This window comes from Mustela nivalis (genome assembly GCF_964662115.1).
Source record: "Mustela nivalis genome assembly, chromosome: 9".
Classification (NCBI taxonomy): Eukaryota; Metazoa; Chordata; class Mammalia; order Carnivora; family Mustelidae; genus Mustela; species Mustela nivalis.
This window is the reverse complement of record NC_139028.1, coordinates 117,625,772-117,636,842: the sequence shown is the minus strand read 5'-3', so window position 1 is coordinate 117,636,842 and position 11,071 is coordinate 117,625,772.

The window sequence follows — 11,071 nt, the reverse complement described above, 5'->3', positions numbered from 1 at the left end:
GGGGTGCTGGCCCTTCCATAGGTCCCTGACGCGTGCCCGCGCTCCCGTTGGGAGGGCTCCTCCGGGGAGCAGCAGGCCAGGTGCTGGGCGCAGGGCGCGTTGGGGAGAAGGGTCTGGGCGTGGGAGCGCGGGGCCTCCAGCCACCTCCTTCTCTCCGGGATCGCGCGAGTCCTCCTGCTCCCTCCACTCAGGGGCAAACCCCGAGACAACCCTGGCCCTGGGGGGCTCGTGGCTGCAGGCGGAGCACGGGACTCCCTCTGGGGGGAAGGGCGTGGAAGCCTATACTGTCGGCGACCCCACGGTGCTGGTCGCAGGGGACGGGGTCACACACTTGCATCCTGAGCAGAGCCGCTGGCCGGAGGGGCTTCGCGAGCCCTGCGAGGGGGCGGGAGTTCACACCTTGGGCCAATTTGCAGCCGGGCGACAGCCAGCCTGGCTCAGACCCCCGGCCCCAGCCTGGAGCACACGCGCGGCCCCTCCTCAGACCCCGGCAGGGTGGCCGGCCTTCCCACGTGCAGCTCTGGACAGCCACGTCCCGGTGGCCCCTGCAGCCCTCCAGCGAACACCGTCGGCAGGCTGGCTGGAGCCGAGTCTGTGGAGGTGGTTCTGGTGCAGAGGCCCCCGAGCAACCTGCAGGTGACTGACCAGTGGAGGCCCTCAGCAGGCCCCAGACCGGTGAAGGGAGCAGACCTCTGTTTCTCTGGGAGCGCCTGGCCCTGCATGGACCAGTGAGGCACCGCCGCCTCCTGGGACCCCGTTCCCCACCATGAGGCCCAGACCCCTGTCCTCGGGGCCGCAGACGAGACAGGGATACTCCCACGCGCCAGATGACCTGCATCTATGTCTCCCTCCCCTCAGCCTCCCCTCCCCCACCCCCTTCCCTGGAAATCCAGGAAAGGTCCAGGGCAGCATCGGAAGGGAGCCGAGTGGGGCTTGGTGGCCTGAAATCCAGGCCAACGCTGGGGTTCTCCGGCCAATTCCAGCTTGTCCGGGATCCAGACTCAGGCAGCTCTGGCTCCCTCCCCCTCTGCTCCTTGGCTCTCCGTCCACCTCACCCACCGCCCCAGGTCTGTCCCAGGCTTGTCCCTCTCCCTCCGTCCTGAGCACTAGGAACAAGTCACCAGCCCCTCTGCCCTGTGGCCAGAAAGTCAGTGGAGCCCCGTGACCCTCCTTGGGCTCCGTCCCGGCTGCTCCCAACCAATGCTCTGGATCCGGCACAGCCCGACACCCCGGCCTCACCCCTGCCACAGTCCACCTGCCCAGGTTCCAAGGACACCTGCAAGCTTTGGGATGGCGTCATCGCCCTGAGCAGGGCCCCAGCAAACCCCCGCCCTGCTCGACCCTGCAGCCCCCTCCCCTGCGCCGCGGTGACTGCCGCAAACTCCACTGGGTTCACCCTTCCCTCCTTCGAGGCGCCTCCCCGAGCACCCTACCCACGTGCCCACTCCTTTCAGGCTCTGCCTGTCACCTGTTCCCTTAATACAATTGTCATCGTAATTACGTTTTGTGGATGACGTATTGTGTGTTAGGATCTGTTTATTTTAGTTCTTCCCCATGGAGGTGTGAGGCCAGAGCAGGCAGGGACCTCCCCAGTCTATAGAGCCCACCTGGGCATCTCGTCTCCCGCTAGTCAGCTCCGTATGGACTCCATCCCCGAATGCAGGCACCCTGGGGGTCAGGGCATCGACGTAGGAAGGTCCCGAGTCTGCCTTCCCATCCACAAGCTCCGTCTATGCTGGTGCTGGCTCTTGGTGCAGGGGACAGTCAGGTGCCCTCGGCGTGGAGACGTGATGCCCCACGACCTGTTCCATGTGACACAGAAGGTATTTTTACAAAGATATCTCTGTTCGGTTTTCAGAGGGAACTTAAGGGGCACCTAGGTGGGCAATGGGTTGAGCATCTGCCTTCAGCTCAGGTCATGGTCCCAGTGTTCCCCGCTCAGTGCGGAGCCTGCTTCTCCCTCTCCCTCTGCCACTCCTCCTGCTTGTTCTCTCTGTCAAAGAAATACACAACATCTGCACCTGCAGACGGTCTGTCTCTGCCACGGTCATCCGGTTCCCAGAAGCAGAAAACAAGTAGCCTGGAACTCCCTGCGGAGATGCAAACCACCTGTGTCCCTCATCTGCTCTTTTCACGAAACTCGTGTGGTTTGGGACACTCTCCCCCTGGCCTCATCATGCCAGGGCTAGGTACCAGACAACTGGGGACCAGAGATGTGACCCAGAGCTCACTGACATTATTCAGACTATCTAATCCTAAGCCAGTTTGGCTCGCATACCCTGACTCAGCTGTTCCTTCCCACAAAACCTACAGTAGATGCCTGGCCCATGCTCTCCTCTCCCTGAGCCTCCACACTCACCCCACGCTTCCCTGGGGGGCCGTGGGGCCCAGAGTGGCATGGCTCCTTCTTTCCAGAGCCCCGAGCCGTGAACTCTCCTCTCAGACATGACGTGTCTCTGTGTCTGTCACCGTAGTCTACCTGACTCAAACAAATCCTGGGGGCATCTTGAAACAGGGCTGGGGGTACGCAAGGAAAGCACAACAAATCCAGATCTGGTGGAGGAGGGGGACCCTCCCAGGTGGCAGTGGAGCAGGGAAACTGAGCCCAGGGTCTCTCATGAAGCGAGAGGCCGGCTTGGGGAATTGAGCCAGGCCGTGGTGCGTTGGCACAGGAGACAGAGTAGATGGAACCAGGCCCCTGGTATTCTCCATAGATAGCCACAATGTGAAGTTTAGAAGGAACGTTATAGATCATATGAGGAGTGAATTCTAGAATCATCCAGTACTTCAGAACAAACCTACTGGAAGACACGAAGGACCTGGACACCCAATGTACAAACATTGCCGCGGCTCCCACAGAAAGCTCTGCTCGTGGAAGAGCACACCACCTCATCAGGGATGGGAAGTCAGGATCCTCTACAGAGGCTCACGGATTCTCCCTTCCCCACCCCATGTGGTTCTACAGCCAACACAGTGGGGCTCCGGTTGGCTCAATTTGGGGAGGGGGCTGGTCCTGAGAAGCTGTGCTTAAGGGTGTGCTTAGTGTGCTTAAGGGATAATCATGTTGTGGTGGACTTTTGTTCCACTCAGGCCATGATCCCATGGTCCTAGGATTGAGCCCTGAGTAGGGCTCTGCGTTCAGGAGGGAGTGTGCGTGGGATCCTGTCTCCCTCCTTCATTCGGCCCCTCCCTGCTGTGCTCTCTTTCTCTCAAGTAATCAACAATAAATCTTTAAAAAATGAATGCGGCTTTCGTCTCCCCCACACATAAAATTCAGTTTGAAGAAGATTGTATGTCTCCATGTGACTTGCAAAGCCATATGGCTTTGAGAAGGCGGTATGGGACAATACAATGATGACACTGGGGAGAGAGTGGGCCCGGAAGCGAGACGTAGAAAGCCCCGAGAAGAGAAGAAAGTCCGGAGGGATTGGAACACGGTCCGATGACAATACTGTGTCCTTCGTCCCACCCAATGCCCAACAAAAAAACTGAAAAACCAAACAGTGAAGTTCAACAATAATTTTTAAAGTTTTTAAATTTTATTTGACTCATCTCCACACCCAACATAGGGCTTGACCTCATAATCCTGAGATCAAGAGCCACATACTCCACTGACTGAGTCACTGGAGTGCCCCAAGAATATATTATAGTGCAAAGGAGAAACATTTTTTTTTTTTTTACCCAAAGTCTATCAAGAGCACCTTTTAAATGGTCAGAAGAGTTTGCCAATTTCTGAGCGTCAGTGCTACAGAAACTGAAAATGGGTCTTTCAGTTAAATGCTGCTGTGAGCCCTAATTCTCTAAGCAGAAAATGAGGAACGTAGATACGTTATTTCCTACCATACTCGGAAATCAGCACAGGTGGTGTCTACACAGTAAGGTGCAAGGCTCAGAACGTTGGAAGATGATGTGAGAAATGGTTTTCACCTCGTTCCTATAGGAAAACATCTTCCTTAAATACGATGGAAAATCAATAAGCTTCAAGGAAGAGATGACCAGACTTGACTGTGGCGATATCAAGCATATCTGTTGATCAAAAAATACCATGAAGGGTTGGAAGGCCAAGGCACACGGCATGAGAAATACTTGCTGCAGACACAGGGGGTGAGAGATGAGCAGCTTAACATCCAGCAGGACTAGACCTCCCCCGAGGGCACAGGCACAGTGAGCTCACTGTCCCATCCTCGAGGCTGTCCTGAGAGCCCAGCGCCATGGGACAGCAGGCCGGGTGGGTCCCTGTGTGCTGTGTGTACATGTGTTGGCAGCAAGACCGGAGTCCTCAAGATCTGTTTTCTGACTTATTTTCCTTTGAGGCAGCCAAGCTTGCAAATTACTGTTGTTAGGATTTTTACATGATATCGTGGTACTTACTGCCAGAGACTTAATCAATATGGATGGATATAAGTGAGATGCCTGCACTAGAATTTAGAATAATGATTATGAAGATACTAACTGGGCTTGGGGAAAAAAAAAAAACAAAAACAAAAATAGAAGACTCTAGAGAATCCCTTTCTGGAGAAATAAAATAACTAAAATCTGATCCGGTCAAAATCCTGAAGACTATTTCTGAGATGGAACAAAAATGCTGGCTCTAACTGGCAGGATAAATGAAGAAGAAGAGGGAGTCTGTGCTCTAGAAAACAAAACAAAGAAGAACAAACCACTAAGAAAAAGAGAGAGAAACAGCTCCTGGGTCAGGAGGGGAGAGTTTGAGACCTAAGGGATACCACAGAGCCAAACAATATTAGAGAAAGTCGGATCCTAGAGGAAGAAGAAAGTGGGAGGGCAGCAGAAGGGTTATTTAATCAAATTGTAGCTGAAAACTTTCCTGATTTGGGGAAAAAATAGGCATTTGAGTCCAAGAGGCATGGAGAGTCCACCTCAAAATCAATAAAAAGAGGTGAACACCTCAACATAGCTTGTAAATTTCGGAGCAAAGAGAAAATCCTGAAGGCAACCCAGGATAAGAGGTCCTTAACCTACGAGGGTAGAAACGTAAGGCTGGCAGTGGACTTGTTCACGAAAACCTGGCCGGCTGAAAAGACTGGCATGATATATATAGAAGATAAATGAGAAAAATAGGCAGGTGAGAATCCTTTACCCAGCAAGGCCAACATTTAGAATGGAATGAAGGATAAAGAGCTTTGGGGGCCAAGAGAAACCGAAAGAAATTGTGATCAGAAAACCAACCCTGCAAGAAATAGTAAATGGAATCATCCAGTGAAGAGAGACCCGAAAAGAAACAAAGACCCAAAAGGAAATAGAGAATGTACAAAAAACAGTGACGTTACAGGTAATCCCGCGGAACGAAATTCATATGAAAACCCTTGGGGTGCAGCAAGGGCAGTCCACAGAGGAAGCACAGAGCAATTGAAGCCTTTCTGGAGAAACAAGAAAAGTCTCCAGTACACAACCTCACCTTCCACCTAAAGGAGCTGGAGAAAGAACAGCCACTAAAGCTGAAATCCAGCAGGGTAGAGAATTAATAAAGTTTAGAGCAAACATAAATAAGCCAAAACCAAAAGCACAGTACAGCAGATCCACAAAACCAAGAGATGCATCTTTGAAAGAATGCATAAAATGGATAAAACCCTAGCCAGACATATCAAAAAGAAAAGAAAAGGACCCAAAAGGATAAAATCACGAATGAAAGAGTAAAGATTACAACCGACATCAGAAAAATACCAACAATTCTAAGAACATCTTCTGAGCAACAATAGGCCAACCAATTGGGCAATCTGGAAGAAATGGAGGCATCCCTAGAAACATAGAAACGACAAAAAACTGAAACCAAGAAAGAAAGAGAAAACCTGAATAGATCCATAACCCCAAAAATGAAAAATTGAAACTAGTGATCAAAACTCTCCCAGCAAACAAGTGATCAAAACTCTCCCAGCAAACAAGAGTACAGCACTGGATGGCTTCCCAGAAGAATTCTACCCCACCTGAAAGAATTGACCCTGATCCTCCTGAAGCTGTTCCAAAAAATAGAAATGGATGGGAAACAGAAATGAAGTGTATGAGGCCCATTATTTCCAAAGATCATCAATCACGTAAGTATGCATTCTTAAGAGAACAAAGGTCTGTTCTGCATGTAGTGAACCATGGGGAAACGGTGCACTGTTTATATCCGTCCAGAAGTTGCTTCTTATCAGCACATTGATAAACGGCTAGCAAGACAGAAAGAATAAAAAAAAAGGAACACATGACTCACCAATATATGCGATCCATGAACACCTGGAAAGAGGAAGAAGGGTTATGACAAACAAGTCTACAGTCATAAATTGGACAACGCCTATGACATGGAACAATTCTTCAAAACCACACACTTGCTATCACCCTCAAGAGGCAAGATAAAGCTAGAGCAGTCCTTAGTGTGTGCGTGTGTGTGTGAGTGTGAGCGTGTGTGTGTGTGTGTGTGTTTCTGTATCGCCAAGGAATGAGCTCAGTACTCACAGACCCTGACCAGGTATCCCAGCAAATGAACTCCATTCTGACTGTACCTGTGTTAAGAGAGCACCGTAGCTGAAGGACTCAGGCCCGTAAGACAGCCTCCAGTTTAGACCCAATCTGGTTGTCTCCAATGCTTCTGACTGGCCAGCTAAGAGTCAGAGAGCCCCACAATCCCCTCCTCCTGGTCCACTCATTTGCTAGAGCGGCTCACAGAACTTGGGAGACCAGGTGACCGGTAGATTAGGGGTTTCGTACGAAGGATGCTCAAGGAACGGAATGCGTGGCCAGATACAGAGATCCATAGGGTGAGGTTGAAATGGTCTCTGGTCCCTTCAGGAGCTTGGGGCCCAGGTGCCTGGAATAGGGTTCGCCAACTTGGAAGCCCTCTGACCACCCCTCTTTTGGTTTTTATGGAGCCTCCAACCCTCTCATCACACATGGCCTTCCCCAAATTCCCCTCAAGATCATAAACCCAGCTGTGGTGGAGGGTGGCTGGTTATGTGTAACAAGACATTCCCATCACCTCCATGGCTCTGAAGGGATTTCAGGAACGGAGGTCAAGAGACCAATGCTTAAAACAAAAGATACACCTTTGGCTCTAGAAATTGCAAGGGTTTTGGGAGGTGTGAACCAGAAACCTGCACGAAGACCAAATGACATCTTTAAAGCATGGTATCAGAGCCGTAGAACAATGTTTAAAAATTGAACCTGTCGTTACCGTACTGAGACATCCCCAGGCCCAGGTGGTTTCGATGGTAAATTCTCCCAGAGACTTAAAGAAGTAAGAGCACCCATGATTTGCAGCCTCTTCCAGAAACGATAGAATGGGAGGGACTATGTCCCAAGCGTCGAGGACAGCATTATCAAGAGACCCACGACGGAGAGCACAGGGGAGAGAAAACGGGAAGACGAGAGGGTGGGAGAGTGAGTCGGAGAGAGAGAAGGGGAGGATAGAGAGGGTGGGGAGAAGGAGGGATGAAGGGATAGGGGGAGGGGTAGGAGGAAAGGGGGGAGGAAGAAGGGAAGAGAGAGAGGAAGGGAGGAAGAAGGGAAGAGAGAAAGGCATGAGAGCCAACTACAGGCCAATATCCCGATGAACCCCATGAGAACCTCAATCAATATATAGTGAATTCAAATGCTAAAATATATAAAAGAATAAGGCACTACAGCCCGGTGCCAATTCTCCTGAAAAATGCAAGATTGGTTCAGCAGGTGCCCGTGGATCATTGCAACGTGCCGTGTTAATGATCTACAGAAAAAGATCACGTGTCGCATCACTTGATACAGAAAGAACATTGGATAAATCCCGATACTCATTCGTGATGAAGACATCCGGCAAAATCGGAATAGAGGGGGACTTCCTCAACCTGTAAGGGACATCTCCAAAAACATCCAGAAGCTTCCATCAGGTGTAATGGGGAAGCACTAGATGTTCTCTCTGAAAAGCAGGAATAAGAGCAAAATCGACGATCCCGCGTCTCATTCCGCTTCATCCTGGAAGTCAAGCCACTCCAATGAAAAATTTTAAAAAGTACCCACATGCAATCAATATTGCAGTGTGCTTCGTAACAGCGAAAATACAGAAATTAATCTTATATGTCCATTGACAATATATAATGACAATATATAATGACAATATATGTGAATTGAAAAATACATGTATATCTAACAAAACAATAGCAACACGGATCCACCTGGAGGATCTAAGCTAAGTGAAAGCAGCCAGACACGGAAGCAGGTTAGAATACCATCATTCATGTCTCAAGTGCGTGAGAAATGGGAATATGTGCGTCCGTGTTGTGCCCACATATTAGGCACAATACAGCCGTTTTACATAGTTAAGAACATTGTACTGCCCCCTGCCCATCGACTCGACGGGTCCCCACGTCAGGGTGGGGACCAGAGCCAGTAGGCCCAGGGGAGGCCCCAGTGGGGTCCAGAGCCAAGGATGGGCCCGTTCAGCCCAGACAAGGACCAGAGTGCACGAAAACAAGTGTGAAGCGGGGGACGGTCCCAGACATGGGAAGCAGCTGAGGGTCCATCAGGGATCCTAGGGGTCAGTTGTTGGTGGGGTCAAGGCAGGGATCATCGGCCGCAGGAGCTCAGGAGGCCCAAGCTGGGATCCCAGACAGCAGGCGCTCGGGGGATCCAGGTGGGGTCCTAGGTGTGTAGGATCAGGTCTGGCCCCAAGGGAGACTTCAGCAGCGAGAGCACGAATGCCCAGGCAGGGACCAGAGCCACAGTCCTGCAGAGGAGACCAAGGGGCTGTGGCTGGCCCTAGGAGTGGGGGAAGCCAGGCAGGGGACATCTCTGGTAGAGCCAGGGGTGGCAGTCAGCCTGCTCCAGAGCCGACAGGGCCTGCCTCCCATGCTGCCCCTCTGCCGAGGGTCCTGGGCCCCCTGAGGATGCAGGGGCGAGAGGAGCCAGTCTGCTCCCTCCCATCCCCCTGCCCCTGGCTCGGACGGGACCCCCACCCCGGACCCCCTCTGTTTCAGGCACGCCCGGCGGGGCCTCCAGGGGACGCCCGGGAAGGTGCCGACCTCTCGCTGCGCAGGCTCACGGACCATCACGGCTTCCTGCAGTGAGTCCCGGGGCCGCCTCCGGCCAGCCCAGGGGCGGGATGCATTGGCAGGAACTTCTCTCTCTGGACGCAGGACCCATGTCCCCAGCTCAGGGCCTCGTCCCCGCAGCCCTCTGAGGGCCCGACTCTGCTCTGGCTGGAGCTGAGCGACCCGGGAGGCAGGTCGAGCACATGGCAGGAATTGAGTTGGGCCTTGGGCCAGGCCCCTGGCACCCCAACGAGGGGCCGCACGCCTGCTTCGGGGAGGCCCGGGGCCGGCCTCCTGCATTCTGTCTGTGCGTCCCGTCGGTCCAGCTGGGACTACAGAGGGGGAGGGCTCTGGGACGGTGGCGTCCTTTCCGTGGGAGGGCGGTGAGGTCTGGGGGAGGGTCGAGGGGTACCCTCGGGGACACGCCCCGTCAAGCCCACCATAGATTCCGAATGATTTTGGGGTTGGTAGGACGATGCCAGGAACCAGGCCAGGTCAGGGAGGGGTGATGGGCAGCAGAGGGAGGGGCCGACCCACCTGGGCGGGGGGCACGGAGAGGGACAGGAGGCCGTCCTGGAGGGGGGGCACCAGGGAAGGGGACCGCGCAGTGGCCTTGCTACGAGGGAAGGAGGCTGTTAGGCCGAGGGGCCCCGCGAGACCTCACTGTGGCCGGAGACTCCATGAGCGGTCATAGCGCTGCTCCCGTGTCTCCAGGCACTGCTCGCCGCCCAGTGACCAGTGGCCGTGGAGGTCGGTGGGAGGGTGGGGCCGTGCTCGTGGCTCGGACAAGACGAGGGGCCAGAGCGGCAGAAGTGACCGGCAGGAGGGGTGGAGTCAGGGGACAGCAGGGTGATGGACACAGAGAGGAGAGGCAGGCCGGACACTGGGCACGCAGGCCCCGTGAGCCCGTGGTGTCCTCAGACTCATGGTCACAGGGGCCACCCAGGCAGCAATGACAGGACTAGGAGTGGCCCATCCCACTTTAGGAGCAGGTCCCTCCTGGGGGACCGCTGAGGGACCCCAGCCCAGCCCACCTGGCAGCAACCGCCTTCTCACGCCCCAGGCGGGCTGCTGCTGTCCCCCACGAGCCACAGGCAGCTGGCAGCCCCGGCCCTCCCTGGGGTCAGGCCTCCCCTCCCCGGTCTTGGGGCTCCGGGCCGGGGTCTGGTGCTCAGGGCTCTGCTTCTCTTGCCTTCCAGGGAGAAGGAGCTGCCTGGCCTCAGCAGCCACGAGGCCAAGATATGTCCTGGGCACTGGCAGGACATGGAGGGTGAGCATGGGGCCAGGGAAGAGCAGACCTAGTCCCCAAAGCTGTCCCCAAGGCTATGTCACCTAAGCTACTGTCTCAGGAATCCTCACGAGGCCGGAACGCACCTGACCCTCGGAGACGCGGTCCGCGGGAGTGGCCCTGGGCCTCCTAGGCTCCTCTCAGTCTGTTCCCACGACGGCCCCTCCCGCAGGGCACCTGGACGCTATCCATGGGCCGGTCTCCCGCTCTGCGTGGCTTATCCGCTGCCCCCCTTCTCCTGCTCCAGCAACATCGCCAGGAGACCCGCAGGGCCGACAAGTGGGTGAAGATGCTGAGAAACTGGGAGCACTAGGGGCCCAGCGAGAAGGTGGGTGCCAGGGGCCCGCAGACGGCATCTGTCCCATGGGGGTGGGGGCAAAGCCTCTGCCTCCCCTGGACCCCAACCCCACGGGAGTGCCCCTGTCTGGGGCGAGTCTGCTGGCAGAGCCCCAGCCTCTCCAGGCCCAAGCCGGCAGCAGAGGGAGCGACGGGTCAGGGCCCAGTGCCCTCCTCCTCGTGGGAGACGAGGCCCAGCTAGAGGGAGACCCAGCCTCTTGGGGGACGCCCCAAGAGCTAAGACCAGAAGCTTCCAGATGCTTCGCGATCCCCTGGCTCGGTGGGGCGGCCCTGGTTCTGGGTCGCAGCACTGTCTTGTCTCCTGCAAATGCATCCGTGCGTGTATCAAGAGGTCCTTTGCCAGGTGAGGGGGTCAGGTGTGGGCCCGCCTGCTCCATATTGAGAAGGTGAAGTCCACCCAACAGGGACTCTACGAGGTAAGCCC